The sequence below is a fragment of the Canis lupus genome, chromosome 30, assembly GCF_048164855.1.
Source record: "Canis lupus baileyi chromosome 30, mCanLup2.hap1, whole genome shotgun sequence".
In the NCBI taxonomy this organism is placed as follows: Eukaryota; Metazoa; Chordata; class Mammalia; order Carnivora; family Canidae; genus Canis; species Canis lupus.
In genome coordinates, this window is record NC_132867.1 from 33,910,199 (window position 1) to 33,927,262 (window position 17,064).

The 17,064-nt window shown below is 41.1% G+C and overlaps 1 long non-coding RNA gene across 1 annotated transcript in view; it reads right to left on the bottom strand.

The window, feature by feature from the left end:
* Positions 1-13,463: 13,463 nt before the first annotated feature.
* Positions 13,464-17,064, bottom strand: part of LOC140621628 (uncharacterized) — a 34,553-nt gene continuing 30,952 nt past the window's right edge. Inside the window, exon 3 of the long non-coding RNA XR_012021382.1 lies at positions 13,464-16,288. This is a non-coding gene — a long non-coding RNA (uncharacterized lncRNA). The remainder of the gene's footprint in view (positions 16,289-17,064) is intronic.

A 17,064-nucleotide genomic window follows, 5' to 3' on the forward strand; every position in this document is an offset into this window, starting at 1 on the left:
CAACTCTGACTGTCCTACCGATTGCCACATGGATCACTTCCATTCCACCTTGGCTCCTAATTACACCGGGATCCAACCTTGAGCTGTGTAATCACAGCCTCCGAGCTCCACCGAGTAAATAAACTAGCCTCACCGGGATCTCCTGTCATCCTTCCAGGCAGGCGTCTCTGTGATTCTGAGGGTGTCAGGTCACCTTTCCTGTTTGTCCTTTCTTTTTTATCAAACCATCTTTATGTGTTGAGGAGCGATGCTACCTCGGTTTCATCTTGCCAACTTCTTCACCTCATCACATCTATCTGAAATATCTGTCAAGTGTGAGGTAAAGACAGTTTCGCAAAGGGGAGTGAATGCCACCTAACCTTGCAATCCTCCCTCTAACTGCCTCCTGGGCTTGCTTGATAAACCATACTGTTCTACAATGCAAAATAACGTGGACGTGTTTTCCCTCCCCACCAAATAGCTCTTAGCCATTCTCAAAAAAAAAAAAAAAAAGTTATTTCCATTATTTGAAGTTTTCATTCATTGGTTAAATCCTAGGCTTGTAAAAAAAAAAAAAATCCTAGGCTTGTGTGATTTCAGTTTCAATATCTTTACATTTAATTCTGAAAGGAACAAAAGAGCATCCGAGGAAAGCAGCCACTCAAATGGCATCACTGAGTCATACTGATACCTGGGAGCCTGTTCCTCGCAGATGTGTCCTGCTGTTCCACCTCCTGGTGACCACATTTTTGGTCTTGATAGTGAGCAAGTTTTTAGCTAACAATAATCAGTGAAAAGTCAACAGGCAGGTCTAGAAGAGAAGCAAAATGAAATTTCCTGATTCGTGCATACACTTGTTATCTAAATACTTGTTTAAAAAAAAAAAAAGACTTCACTTCTTATCTGAGATCTCAGAGTCCCTCAGAATTGGTAAAAATTCGACATGCCCATGTTTTGGCATGAACACCCAACCACTCTTCACCCAGGCTGGAACAAAAATTTATCTGGAAAGGGCAGCTCTGCAAATAGCCATGGTTCTCCAAGGAAGGCCCCTGAGCCAACAGCACCCAACAGCATCTTCATCTCCTGGAGCATATGAGAAGTGCAAGTCCTCAGGCCCCACCCCAGACCTACTGACTCAGGAATCCTGGGCTCAGGGTCCACCCATCTGGGCTTTGACAACCCTCTAGAGAATTCTGCTGCCCCGAAAGTGTGAGAACCATGGGGTACCACATTCCACTGTCCACCTGCTGGAAATTGAACCATTGGTTATTTGCTTCAGCCCTCCTTTGATCGATATGAATTCCAATAGGAAAAGAGAGTTTGTATTAATTTTCTAAAGCTTCCTAAGTCAAAAAAATGCAACTGAAGTTGAGAATTCCATCATTGTTCCCCCTTTCAAAATAGATGATTATGGACAATATTTGCTACATTTTTTATTGGCTGGAAGCAGTTATAGAATTAGTCACTTCTGGGATCTCTGGGTGGCTCAGTGGTTGAGTGCCTGCCTTTGGGCCAGGGTGTGATCCTGGCGTCCCGGGATCAAGTCCCACATTGGGCTTCCTGCATGGAGCCTGTTTTTCCTTCTGTCTATGTCTCTCTCTTCCTCTCTCTCTGTATCTCTCATGAATAAATAAAAAAAAGAATTAGTCATTTCTTGTTAGCTTCCAAACCAGGCATTGGTGACAGTGTCCAAAGTATTACAGGCATTAACCCATTTGCTCTTAGAATAACACCTTTTTAAAAAGATTCTGTTTATTTATTAGACATAGAGAAAGAACACAAGCAGGTGGAGCAGCAGGCAGAGGGAGAGGGAGAAGCAGACTCCCTTCTGAGCAGGGAGCCTAACACGGGGCTCAATCCCAGGACACCAAGATCATGACCTGAGCCAAAGGCAGATTCTTAAACCACTAAGCCACTCTGGTGTCTCAGAATAACACCTTTAGTTTAGTACAGTGTTTTCCCCATTTTGAAGATAAGGGAATTGAGGTACAGGTAAACTGACCTTGTTCAAACAGCTGATAAATGGAGAATCCAGAATTGACAACTAGATACTTTGTGCCAGGGCTCCTGTCGGGCTGTCCATGCACATCTGAAGGAAGGGTTCGGTGGCTAAAAATATGTGAAAACAACTATGCTAAAAGGGGCCAGAGACTAGAAGCCCACTGTAAGGCTAGGAATTTGAGGAAAATCCCCAAGGCAAGATGCTGTGCACATGCCACACACAGGTGCGCACACATGCATACACTTGCCTATAGACGCACGTGTACATGAGCACACACACTCTCCCCACTGGGACGGCCAGGGCATCAAGAGCCCTCCATTAGAGATTCACATCCAGTCCTCACTGCCTTTCCTTCATCTAAAGTGCAGATACCCACCCTGCCCCCCTTGTAGGATTACAGCACTCATCAGCAAATTTGGTTCCTATGAAGAAGATGATCAGATCAACGTAGTTGTCCATTCTGTCAAGAAGGAGGAGCATGAAGCTACAGAAAACACAGAATTACTTTGACACCATAAGACCCGGTGCTGCTGTAGAGACACCAGCATGCCACATGGTCCCGGACTGAGGGTCCCACAGTACAAGTACTGAAGTCCTGGTGCCTAAAGGACTTAGCTGTGCCCAGGGAAAGTGGTAGGCATGTTGTTGATAGCAGAGGGCAAGCAGCATGTGATGGGTATATCTAAGACCAGAGCTCACCTGGAAATACCTGGGGGTGGGATATTAGCAGGGAACTAAGGTCCAGAGCATGAGGAAATCTCACCCATGGTAGGAGGCAGGGTGATGGCAAGATACAGATTTTTATTATTATCATGGGTTGACTCATGTTCCCCCCAAATCCATACGTTGAAGTCCTAACCCCTCAGGACCTCAGAAGGTGACCTTATTTGGAAATAGGGTCATTGCAGATGTAGCTAAGATGGGGTCATACTAGAATAGGGTGGACTCTAATCTAATGGAGCTGATGTCCTCATGAAATGGGAAAATCTGGACACAAACACAGATAAGGGGAGAAGAGGAGACACTGAAAGGACATGTCTACAAACCAAAGGAATGCCGGGATTGCCAGCAAATCACCAGAATCTAGGGGAGAGGCCTGCAACAGACTCAGAAGGAATCAACCCCACCAACATCCTGATCTTGGATTTCCCTCCCACCCAGAACTGTGGGACAATAAATTGCAGTTACTCGAGCTGCCCAGTTTGTGGGACTGTGTTAACAGCAGTGCTAGGAACCCAGTCCAAGCAGAGTACAGCCTCCTGTGTGTCCCCAGGTGGATGTGACCTGGGTCAACTGGCATCTGCCATAAAAAATCCTCTTTGAAAATCTAAGGTCCCTAAACTCTTCACCTGATCATGATACAGTTGAGGAGTCAACCAAGTAATTCCTGCCAGGAACAGGACAGAGCTTTTGGTTTTCACCAAAGCAAGAGAGCTCTGCTCTTCCTTTAGGAGAGGTGCTATAATCCAGTTTTGAAGAGGTGGGTTTTGTTTATGTTTTTGTTTTTGTTTTTGTTTCTGTTGAGTTGGGTCTTTCCTCCGGAGACATACACTTTATTCTTCACTTACTTGGGAAACAATCAGAGCTTCTTTGCTTGTCCTCTTCCTACTTAGATCATAAACTTCTTGGTCACAGCTTTATCCCGATTTATACACTCATTATACGGTAGACACCCAAAAACTGTACTGTACTGATGATGTTGATGAGTTGCTGCAAGTAGCCTTGTCTTAAGGCATTGACACGTTCCCGTAGGAGCTGGAATGGGTACTGACATCTTCCTTTGGAGGGTGCTCCTGTCTCCCCACCCAACTACTAAACTCATCTCTAAAATATATACTCAGAGCTCAGTACGATATTTGTTAAAACAAGACACTTAAAATACCTGGTATCAACTAACATTAGTAAAACCTTTCATTTAGTCACCAGAAGACTTGCTGGTCTTAGAATATCAGTATGAGCTACTTTGGGATGTGTGAGAAAATTGTACGATCCCATCTCTTACAATGTAACTTCCACTAGCATATTAGGGAATGTTTTTCCAATTTCCAAAAATTATGTAACCAAGAATTTATTTGGTGTCTTTTGCATGCCAAGCCATGTGTAATGGAGAATAAAGAAACTCAATACACGGTTTCCGCTCTAAAGGACCTTTTTTGGTAAGCAGGGCGAGATCTCAGACAAGAAGCAATAATGGCTGAATACGGTGAGGTGTGGAATGTTGTAAGACTCAGAACTCAAAGGAAGCATGTGATCCTTGGAGACAGAGAACCCAAAGTGACCTCACAAAAACCAGTCTTGTTTTGGCTGGAGATTCAGTTTGGCTCAAACCAGTCCTTTCGCCTTTGGGTTTCTAGTTCAGTAAAGGGAAAATGTCATCGATACTCCAAAGTGCACTCATGAGAAATGTACAAATATATCTTTAAAACATGTGCATTTATTTGGTGGTCAGTAAATGTTAGGTAAATGGTGACAAAATTTTTCCTGAGCAAGTGGACCTCTGTTGGCTTTGGTCCTCACCACCTGACTCCGTTTGCTCAGGCTGCCTTACAAGCACCAGGCTGGCAGGCTTAGGCAACATTTCTTTCTCACAGCTCTGAAGCCTGCAAAGTCCATCAAGGTGCTAGCGGATTCAGTGTCTGGTGGGGGCTCTCTTCTTCCTTTGCAGATGGCCACCTTTTTTCTTTGTCCTTGCATGGTGGGGAGAGAGATTATCTCCCTTGTGTCTCTTCTTATAGGGTTACAAGCCCCATTTATGAGGGCTCCATTCTCATGACCTAACCACCTACCAAAGGCTCCCACCTCCTAATGCCATCACACTGGAGATTAGGGCCTCAACACACAAATTGTAGAGGGAGACAAACTTTCAATCCATAGCAGCACTCTTTAACCTGTTGCTGTTACAGTGCACCTGGTTTCCTTTGGAAACCACCTTTTGCCCACTCTCAGACCAAGCAGGTTGGCTGAGATTAACTCCACTCACCCTGGTTCTCGTGTGGGCCTTGACAGCAGCCTCACAGAGTATTCCATGCCTTAGTGATACCCATGGGGTTTAAGAACTAGCAGAGCTCTGTCTACATGCAGCCAAGACTTTTATGGGGGGAGATGCAATGCTGTATAGCAGGTATTCACGTGTCCTTTTTGTCCACCTGTCAATTTATAATAAAGTATCAACCAATGAAGTATAATAATATTTTAATATTATTTTATTTAATATTTATTTATTTAATAAAATATGTTTTATTTAATATTATTTTATTTATTTAATATTTTAATAAGATTAAAAATGAAATTAATATGGTAATATTCAAAAATATTACATTGACGACTTGGAAGAGTTTAATAAAGCACTTCAGAAATACTTTAGGAAACAAAACAAAAAAGCAAAGGAAAAAGAGAGAGAGAGAGAAAGCCAAGAAACAGACTTTTAACTGTAGAGAACAAACTGATGGTCACCAGAGGGAAGGAGGATGGAGGGAGGGAAAACAAGGGATAAGGATTAAGGAGTGCACCTGCGTGATGAGCACCAGGTGCTGTATGGAATTGTTGAATCACTGTATTGTACACCTGAAACGAACATAACACTGTGTGTTAACTATCCTGGAATTAAAATAAAACTCTAATTAAAAAAAAATTATAGGGAGATTTGTAAAGATTTTAGCTCTAGTACATTCTCTGAAGCACCTTGTAAATCACGAGGCTCTTTCAGCTCTTTCAGAAGATGGCTGAAAAGTTTGAATAAATATAATGGTCAATAGTTGTGTGCATCTCCTACCTATTGAATGCACGGAAGCTCTTTCATTACCAACTGCCAAATCATTGAAATATTTTGAAAAATGTTCCAAGCTTCATTTTGTTTCATAAAATGCTATCTTTAAACGTAATAAAAATAAAAGGGCAAAACTACAATAAAGGCTACAAGTGTCCGTATGTCAGCAAAAAATGTTTTTTCTCAAAACCCAGGAATCCATCCATCTCAATTTCTTTTCCTTGGGCTAGAAGATCTGCTTCCTATGTGTAAAGGAGTGCACGTAACATTAACAATATTTCCATGATTGCTCCATCACTATGCAACTACAAAGTACCAGCCATCTTTCTACCCTCCTAGCCTCATTAAGATGAAATTTTAGAAGTTAAAGAAATCAGATGGAGAAAAAGAAAACTGCTCTTTTTGGATTATGTATTTTTAAATCAGGACTCAAATATTGCCTTATAAATATGAATAATTCTGCTATATTGAAAGCATTGCTATTTGCTGACAATGAAAGGCAAAGCTACTGTTATGTCCGGTTTAGGAAAAAAGAAAAAGAAAAGAAAAGAAAAGGAAAGAAAAGATTCTGATTCTGATGGCTGCCAACTGAAAATAAATAATCCCAAGTAGGCACACAATTGAGGCGTGTGCGCTGCCAGACTTCCCCTCTACGAAGCCCTCGGGACTGGGACCATTTTTAAAGGCTCTGGAGTGACCAGAACATTAGCTAATTTCAGAGAGCACGAAAGGAAACACTATGAATTCCAATAAGTATTGTCTCAGAAGATGACTTCTCAGAACTACCGAAGTCTATATAGAGATTTTAGCTGGGATGATGGTGCTTGTAAGTAATCTGCCCCAAAGCAGTTCATTTTCAAGAATACACTTACATCACTAATTGTTCTCACTTAGAGAGCTATTGAGTGCTCCCTGGTCCCCCGGCCCCCCTCCCCGGCCCTCCCTCCCTGTGTCCATCCAGTCTTCTAATAGGGAGGCTCCATTCAGACAGGGAGCCGTAAAAGGCAGCCCTGCCCTCCCATCTCCTGAATGGGGATAGGGAGCTGCAGATGGTGCTTTGGGCTCTTTCTTAGTGAAAAATGAGACCAACTAAGACTTTGTGGTAAATCTCCAGGAGTGGAGTCAGAGCATCTTCCAAAATAACTTTATACAGACATGAATGGCAGCAAGTTACCTGGCTCTAAAGCAGAATCACGAACCACTATCTTTAAGAAAAAAAAAAAAAAAAGTTGTAAAAGGAAAAAGTGAATTCTCTGAACAGATTTTCTAGCAAAAAAAAAAAAAAAATTCAAGTTTAAACCAAATGAAATTTTTCCTCCCCAAAGAAAGGACAGCCATCTATATTAGAGTTTTCATATTCAGTGTAAGATCTTAGAGATCTTGGAGGTTAAAAATTCCCAAAGAGGATTGATTTAGACCACCTCGGTTTGGGCGAGAAAGGAAGAACCCTTTCTTTACTGCTTGGGGCATCCGAGTGAATGCATGTGTGGGAAGTATTCCCTGGCAACAAGATCTCTTGAAAGACTGTCTTAGGTAATTAACAGACTTTAAAAACTTTAAGCTCCTTCTTAGCCTTTGAAAAAAATAAAAAATAAATTGTGTGTAGACTGAAAGCAAGGATTTTGGAGAAGGTTTCTTCCATTGTGAGAGTTATGTGATTCAAGGTGTCATGCTTAGGCATCATGAAAAGGCATCCAACTGGCAAAAATTGAGAGCTCGCTCCCTTCCTGACCCTTTATGCTGCATATCAAGGAGTCAATCACCCTCTCTGTGGTGCAGAACTGGGCTTTGTGCAAATTATTTTGAAAACACTGTATTCTGGATGCAGGATTGTGTAGGTTGTAGCAGTGAGCCTCCTCCACAAGGAGCCATGTGAATTAATGGTGCTCTGAAATGGACGGTGCTGACCTGCAGAGCACACACACACACACACACACACACACACGTGAACTAAGATAATTCTGTTGGCCGTATGTTGCCCAAAGATTTTCCCTTTCCATAAGCAAATCGCAACCAAAAGAAAGATTGGTTGAACATCACCAAAAAAAAAAAAAAAAAAAAGGGGGATTGATTGCTTTCTTTGTGCTCAGTCCTGTGCTTCTCAGGATTAGCCCCTATCCTGTGAGTCTTACCAATCAAGAGAAGAACAGTGACACAAAGCCTTAGGGATGTCCTCACTGGACAGCCAGACTTAGTGTTAACTGCGAAGACGGGAAGCATGCATGCCCTTGCCCTGGGATTCAAGGGAGGAGACAGTACCAGGGACTGGCCTGGGGAGCATTCACCATTCTCACAAGATCATTAAAATTTTTCATTTTTGAAATATTTTGAAACTTACATTAAAAATTACAAAACTCCTTTGTACCTTCACCAGATTTCCCAACCATCTAACATTTTATCATTTTTGCTTTGTCATTTTCTATCTTATGAATCATTTGGACTACACTGCGGACAAGATGGTTCTTTACTAAATACTTCAGTGTGTCTTTTCTAAGGAGAAGGATATTCTCTTACACAAGTTCTGTACAATAGGCAAAACCAGGAAACGAGCACTGATGTAATACTATTATCTAACTCTGGAGATTATTTTTTTTAACTGCCTCTTCTGCATATCTCACTTTCTTGTGTCCCAAAAGAACGTAAGAGAAGACCCCCCCCCCTTTCTTAGCCAGGCCCTTGGAAGATTCCAAAAGGAGACCATGCAACCATCAAAATCTCCAGTCTAAATAAAGGGTCTCTAATGAGATGGCATTCGCCTCACTCAAAAGAAACTCATTTTCAACTCATCCTTTAGCTGACTCCATCTCTTCAAATTCCCTCTGACAGCAAAAGCTTAAACTTAACTGCTTCACCCAAAAAAATTATCTAGCGGGTTTTTCCCCACCCCTCTACCCCTCCCAGCCAGTTCCCCCACCCCCACCCCCAGTCTGCCCCGTGTCTGACACAGAAGCCACATCAGACACACAGCCTGTCAACACATCTTTTGCCGCCTGACTCTCTGCATACTGGTTGTGGGGTCAGGAGCAGACACGAAGCTTCCAGCATGGAGATGATTTAATCCACCTTGCTTGCATCTAGTGAAGGCACAGAGCACGCTGCGTGTCGGGCACGGGATGGGAATGAGGTGTGAGCACTGGTGAGCATCATAAGCGCTCTCCTGATTGACAAGCACCGCCTCTCTTTAATTTGGGTTTTTGCCATCCTAAGGCTCAAAATACCCGGCAACCAAACTCTTCAGCTGTTAATCTGGGATTTTCATTTTAAAAGGACTTTTGAGCCTGTATATGCAGATGTTGAAATCATTTCAACATGCTCTTCCCTGACAGAGCTCAGTGTTATAAAAAACATCACTTCAAGGGGTGGAGTTGGGGGGGTGTTTCATCCTTAGTAACCGACACATTTGGGGACTTGGCTCCCAGGATGACCTGTGAACCAAATGCAATCATGTGATTTTTCTAATGACATTTCTGGTTCTTCCAGAAATATGAACGGATGGACAATCCAATGACGAATTGCTGGAACATGTGCTTTTCCAGAACTTTCTCACAACCTAATAAATTTTTCTTTCATTAACAAAACGCATAACATTACCCATTTTCTGACTTAAAAAAATACAATAAAGAATCCGTACACACACACACACACACACACACACACACACACAAATGGAAGATGTAAGTGTTTAAAAAAAAAAACTCCCCTTAATGATAGTTTTACTTTTGTTTTGTTGAAATTGAGAACTCGGGTTTAGACGCTTTCCTCAAAGTGAGTCCTAAGATCAGCAACATTGGTGTCCCCTGGGAGTTGTTAAAATGCACAGTCTCGGGCCCCACCCCATTCTTGCTGAATCAGAATTTGGATTTTAACAAGACACCTGTGTGATTTGCAGCTATACCTACCACCATTTGAGAAGCAGCGTCATACACAGGTGTGCTGCCCAGACAAGAATGGTTAGCAGGCTAAAAGAAGTTACTGCAGAGTGATCAAATCACGAAACCAGGGTTAATGGAAGAGAAGGGAACACAATAAATTAAAAGAGGCAGAGAAGAGAGAGGGGGGACGGGCAAAATGGGTTGGGAGGAACAGGCTTTCAGATAGAGTGAATAAGTTGTGGAAATAAGAGGCACAACATAAGGAATGACAGCCAGTGACATAGTAAGTGCTGTATGGTGACAGGTGTTGGTACCTACACTTGCCGTGAGCATAGCATAATGTAGAGAGTTGTCGAATCACTGTTACATGCCTGAAATTAATATGAATTTGTGTGTCAGCTATACCCAAGTAAAAAAAAAAATTCTAAAAACTGAGCAAGTGCTCCCAGAGGACTAAATAATTAAAATCCCACTTCACTTTTCCAGAATAAAGTTGCCACATTTAGCAACAGGGCACTCAGTTAAATTTAAATGGTAACCCAACAATGGGTAATCTCTTAGTACACCCCGTGCGACATTTAGACATACTTACACTAAAAAATTACTTGTTGTTTATCAGAATTCCAAATTTAACTGGGCATCCCATATTTTATCTGGTAACATTTTTGCAGAACCTCTAGATTTAAAAAAAAAAAAAATTTGCATAATGCCTCCATCAGGCTTATTTGTAGACTGAGCCAAAGATTAAGATGCACAAGATGATACTGTCAGTGTCTGCTGGCAGTTTCCAAAATCCTCAAGAGGATGTTTAGTTATATAAACACACTCAAAAATTTTTTAAGTGACAACAGCCTTTAATTCTAATCACCGATTCTAATAGTGTTAATTATGAATTAATCATTGTCGTCAGACCCAAAGATGATAATCTAATTCAACCTTTTTTTTCCCAATGTCTGACACTGTCAATTTCTCATTTTAGTTTCGGTGAGGGCCACCAGGTCTGCCCCAAGACTACCATCTTTTCCTTACCCAACATAGTTTATAGTTTGCTTGCTGGTTAGAGAGTGCAGGGTCCGTCTCTGGGAAATATTACAGTTTATGGTTCTGTGGCCTCAAAATTGTGCAAGAGGATAAACCATCCCTTACACCTGTCTCATCTACTTCTCAAGTTCTGCTTATCAGAAACAAGGTCTACACTGAGTTGTCTCCAGTTTCTCCTTCTGCCTCCTTATCAGAGCCAACTCTTTTACTTCAACCGAAAATAAAAAGAAGAAATATCTCAACCCCAAAAGCCACTTGAAGTCAGTAGTTGCTTCCGTTGTATCTATTTCCTGGAAAATAATTTTTAAAGACAAAAATGGCCCTTCTGAATGGCACTTTTCCTAATAGGCTCTGACGAATCTCACTAGTGAAACAATAACCTTTTCTTCCCCTAGTGATTTGCATTTAGGAGGGTTTTTTTTTTTTCTCATTTTCTTTCTTTTTCGTGTTTCTTTCCTTTCTCTTTTCCTTCCTTTCTGTCCATCTTTCTCTTTTTCTTTATTGTCTTTCCTTCCATTTGTTTTATTGTGCCTGAAACTCATCTTACTCTTCAGAGTGCCTGAGACCAGAACTGATCTGTTTTATCTTCCAAGATCCGAGGCAGTTCAGTGCTAAATCAGAACACTTCTATTTCTCGAGACATGGAGGCTTCACACAACTAGATGAAAGGATTGTGATGTACCGTGAGAGCGTACTGTCTGATAAATTTGTAGCTCCACCCATCCCCAGTGAGTTAACTATTACCTCTTCCCTCTGTTGAAGACAAGGGCAGTGAATCAGGGATCTCTCAGGGAGTGCTCCCCATCCTCACCTTTGTCCTTACTCCAGGTTGCTCATTGACGAAGCCAAATGGCTTATAAAATATATGCAACCGAGGTCACATGGATGGCTTCATCAGTTAAGTGCCTGACTCCTGGTTTCAGCTCAGATCATGATCTCAGGTCATGAGATCAAGCCCCACGTGGGGCTCTGCGCTCAGCAAGGAATCTGCTTGAAGATTCGCTCCCTCTATCCCTGCTCCTACTTGCTCATTCTCTCTCTCTTTCTCTCTCTCTCTCTCAAAATAAATAAATAAATGCTTTTTAAAATAATAATATAATTCATTCAACCTGGCATTCTAATAACCTGGCAGCTTTGATTATAATTTTTCCCAAGAAAGAAGACAACTCTTCTGTTTGTTTGCTTTATGTCTTAAATACAGAGCAATTAAGGTCTATGAATGATGAGGCATTCCATTTCTGAAATATAATATTTAATTTCAATTTGTGCAGCAAACACTTAGATAACACTCATCATGTTCCAGGCACAGGCAGAGGCTCAATTGTTGACTCATTTAATATCAGAATGACCCAGTCAGGTGAGTGTTATTGTCCCATTTGACTGATGAGGAAGCAGATGCAGAGAGGTGAAGCAGCTTGTCTGGGGTCAGGCACCTAACAAGCTGCAGAAGTGACATAAGGAACCCTGGTTCCATGATGCTCTGCTCTTTCTACCCAGATCTCAGTAGACCAAACATTTCACCCAGCCACTCAAGTAATTCCAGGATTCTCTCATTCCTAATCATTTTGAATTCTCTGAAATAAATCTCCACCCTGTAGTGTATGGTTGCAGCCAATGATGAGACTTTTTCAAACATCTTTCCACAGCACATACCATTGTGTGAGCACATCCGTAATAAGATAGACTCTCCCCATTACCTATCACTGCACGATCTAAGATGACAATACCCAAGTAGCTATCTTCCAGTATTCTAAAGAACTCAATTATTAATAATATTTTCAAGTAAGAAAGAAAATTAAGTGTAGACAGCCCTATGCAGTTCAAAAATGAACTTTTACCTGCTAAGAACGAAATGAAAACCATCAAAAACTGCAACACCCAGTGATTTCACTGAAATGGGAAAGACAGATGATACAGCTAAGGCCAATGACTGTAGTGCAAGGCACAGAACATTCGTAGAAAAGGAAAGAATTCAAGCATGTGCTCAGAGGGCAATAAAATAAAATTGAGAAAAAAAATGTAAACGAATATGAAGTCACAAAAATGTCTTTCTTCTGATGTTTATTTTTGTATTAAGTAGCACAATGATAATGCCATCAATTGACCGTGATCTTCAAAACAGAAGGATATTCTACTGTAAAAAAATAAAAATCTTGAAAGACCTAACCTCTTCCATGCAGACGGTTCCCATGAAACATTCTGAAATCATTGAAACAAGTGGACGGCTAATTTTCTTCTCTGTTACAACAACAGAAACAAAGTCTGGCAGAGAACAAAATGGTTACCATACCCACAACCAACATCTACTCATCTTTTTTTCCCAGCTGTGATTCAGATCAAGTTTAAGAAACCACCTTTTAAGTCTCCTAGAAGTCTCTGAAAAATAAAAATAGGCAGAAAAAGGATGATTATTGAGGACTGTGGGTGGGAAAACCATGTACCAAATTTGTTCCCAAAGCTTTGAGAGAAAGCAAGATGATTATACTAGCAGATTTGCACTGATTCATCTGAAAGGAGCATGCCTGGCTCCAAGCTTAGAGTAGCTGAGCTGGTGGTGATAGCTGGAGGTGCATTCTTGCAGCCAGATGTTCTGGGGCCAGTGTCAGCTCCCATCTTCCTGTTGGGATGATGGCTTAGATTTTTTTTTGCAAAGTGGCAGAGAAAGGGGAAAGGTGCATGGAGCAGCACTGAAAACTCAATGTTATTTTATTCTTTTAAGATTTTTTAAAATTTATTTATTCATGAGAGACACACACAGAGAGAAGCAGAGACACAGGCAGAGGGAGAAGCAGGCTCCATGCAGGGAGCCCAACGTGGGACTCGATCCCGATCCCGGGACTCCAGGATCACGCCCTGGGCCGAAGGCAGGTGCCAAACCGCTGAGCCACCCAGGGATCCCTCAGTGCTGTCTTAGTTTGGTCAATAGTGCCATCAAAGGAATTGAGTATTTCGGAAAAAAAGACAGAGTTTGTTCACAATACTAAGAAGACCCTGTCTATTTCTTGACACCAAGTGAGCAACACGAGGTCATAAAATATGGTCAGGTTTAATTTATTTTAAGATTCAATAAGAGTGGTCTTATGTAAACCACAGTAAGCCCTGGAATGCTTCCTTCTCCGTGGCCTAGATGCAGCTCTGAACCACCTGCAAAAGTGTCGGGGAATTAGCAACGTAGCAGAGGAAGCAAAGTCAGACAACCTCTGTGATTGCTGCATTCCCAGAAACCAGAGGCGCGTCTTAGGACGTCCGCACCTCTGACTTGGCTGACTTGTCAGAGTTGCAGGAGTTGATGCAATGGGTGAGCATTCCAGCCCCAAACCTACCGCCTCCTCTTGCTCCCTGTAATTTCCATAATAGAAGACAACAACGGTTCATTTCACAATCAGTGATAGCAATCACAAAACTAATATCCGTGAGAAAGGTTACACTACCATTAACACAATCCCACACGCAGGTGCATAGATCCATTATTTCATCGAGGGCAGCAAAGTGGTGATAGGCTAACTCCTAATTCTTTATTTATGAACTGGAATTCTACTAAGAAAGAAGAAATTTACTTCCTCAACTATCTAGTTATCCCAAGGTACAACTCTATCCAGAAGGGGAAGTTAAATGCTTGATTATATTCCCTTACGTGCTCATTTCCAGAATAAGGGGTTGGGTCCCTAGCATCTTACAAAGGGAGCACATCAACTTTGTAAATATTATTATGAATGCATGGATTTTTAGCAGATCCTATGTGTTTCAATACATTGCAGACATTATTCTTTTTCTCTCCATCCTTGGATATGGCTTTTCCATCTTTGGCTGGCAGGAACCTTTGCATTTTGGCTGCTGTGTTTTGCCACAGCCCAACGGCCTTCGGTAACTTCCTTGCTTCTAGTGTGACAATACATTAGAAACTCTTCTCGAACATTTCCTGCCCCAATCTGAAATCAAGCAACTTTTCTGAGGCCCCCTGGTTTCAGTGAGAAATGTAGTTGGAGACTGGGGTATGGGTGCTAAGGAACTCTTTGCTTCTGTAAGGGTTATTGGTTCTAAGCCTTCCCAGTGTAAAGTCAGAAAATATTTGCAAGAAAAATACATCAGGAGTTTGTACTAATGTCTCCAATTCAAGCTTAGGATTACAGGTTTTTATTTAATTTCTTTTTTTTTTTTTTCTGTTTGATTCTCTTTTTTTCTCTGGTCAACTAATTTGGTTCTTAACGACATTAATATAATATTATGTGCTTTATCTTAATTTACAATAAACAGTTTCAGAATAACCCTAGCAACATATTATGAACAATATGATTACTCAAAGCAACTTAAGATTCCTTCACGGTTCTATTTGTCCTTAGGATATATCCCACTGCAGTTATACAGCCAGATAAACGAAGCCAAGTAAAGATCATTTGAAACAATTTCTTCTTGTGGCATTAATACTCAGGTTGATTTATTTAATTTGATTCTGTTTTTGAATGAAGGAATTGCTGTCTTTACCTGCTGTTTTATGATTTGGTAAAGAATTTTTGCGTGTGCTTCTATATGCATAAAACAAGTTGCATCTTTAATAATCTAGCTTCCAAACCTATTGCTTCCACTCTGTTTCCTACTTATTTTATAATTAACCATTTTTAGTAACTTTCATTTTTGTCCTATTTTTAATGTATTAAATATCAAATAAATACTCCCATTTCTTAGATAAAGGCTGTCATTCACACATTCTGATCTTCACCTCGCATTTTGCACTTAACAATATATCCCAGAGATTTCCCCATAACAGTATAAAAGTCTTTTATCTCTTTTAGCAGCTACGTAATAAATACTCCATTATGTGGATGTAGCATAGTTTATTCAACCCCTCGTGATGAACATTTGGGTTTTTGCCAGTCTTTTTCTACTGTAATTAATGCCACATGAATAGGCTGTTGTGTTCATATTTTGCTGGCTTCCCCTTATCCTAGAAGTGGAATCATTCAGCTACAAGGTATGGATACATAATATTACTGAATTCTCTCCATAGAGGCTGTGCCTTTATGCACTTCCACCAACAATCAGTAAGAAGGCCTATTTCCCCACACCTCTATAATAGCACACTTTCAAGCTTCCAAACCGATTAGGGTACCTGCTAAGAAAGGTCTTTATTAAGGAGCCAAAATTAAAGCCAGCAGTATTCAAGCCTCAACCAATATTGTTAAAGTCTTGGATAGAAACTTCTCAGGCTTATAGATCTGAGAATTGACTTGGAAATCATAGAGAAGTAGAAGAGCTGAAAAGACAGAAGTAGAAGAAGAGAGAGTCTGCTTAGCTTATTGAACACCAGAACCCACAATTACAATAGCTATGCCTGTTACTCATTTTGCTCTAACCTCAACAGTCTGTGGACGAGTATTGTCTCCACTGGATGTTAGGCCACAAACACCAGGATAAACAGTGGCTTGCTCCAGGCAGGGCCATCTAGCTCCTTGCACTCAGTAGAACGTCCTTTCTTTATACTTCCAGATGGCCAAATGGAAGAGTAGAGATAGGTAGAGAGCCATTGGCTTGAAGAGTTGAATAAATGGTCCTTATCTCAGTCCCACAGCTGAGCAGGTATGGAATCCACAGCGTGTCACTCGCCTTTCTGGGTATCAGTTCCCTGTGCTGCAAAATCAGGGGATTGAGAAAGAGATTTATCAGTTGCCTTCCAGGGCTCTGATCTACACTCATGAGACTAAAGAATTCTGCACTGGAGCTATGGCACTAGGATCAGAAAGGCTGAGGGAAGCCCTGCTTCCACATTAGGCCAAACTCAAATCAGAAGAACCCAAGACACTCCCATGGTGGATATTATTTCCAAAGGCATCAAAACTCGGGGGACCTGGTACCCAGGTTAGTTAGAAGGGAGGAGTAGGCAAAGGGAGTATGTATTTAGTATTCAATATATTTAAAAAAACAATTAGCCAAGGTCCTATGTATGCTGGGCATTTAGTAGGGGATTTCCATTTATCACGGTGCCTTATCATCACTGAAAACCTGGTTTTCAAAGGAAGAAAAAGGGTCTCAGAGAGGTTAAGTGACTTGTCCCAGATCACACAGCCAGAGCAGGGCTGGGCTTATAGTCTAACTATTTATTCTGTGTGTCTATGGGTTCTATATAGCTGGAGAAAATAACGTGTCGTAGAAGACAGAGAACCTCTATGACATGGGTCAAACACTATTGAGCTAAATCTTGCACAAAGCAAGAATTATGCGCTTGCTAGAGAATTTCCAGTTTTCTTTGAATTATCTCCTAGGAAAGCTGTATCTGACAAGGAATTCAAAAGCCATAACAACAATCTCATCAATCTATTCCCTAAAGCTAGAAGACGTTCATTTGTTATCAAGCTCCTGGTCAAGCAAAAGAGGTCCCGAAAAGAGAAATTGACACTGAACTGGCC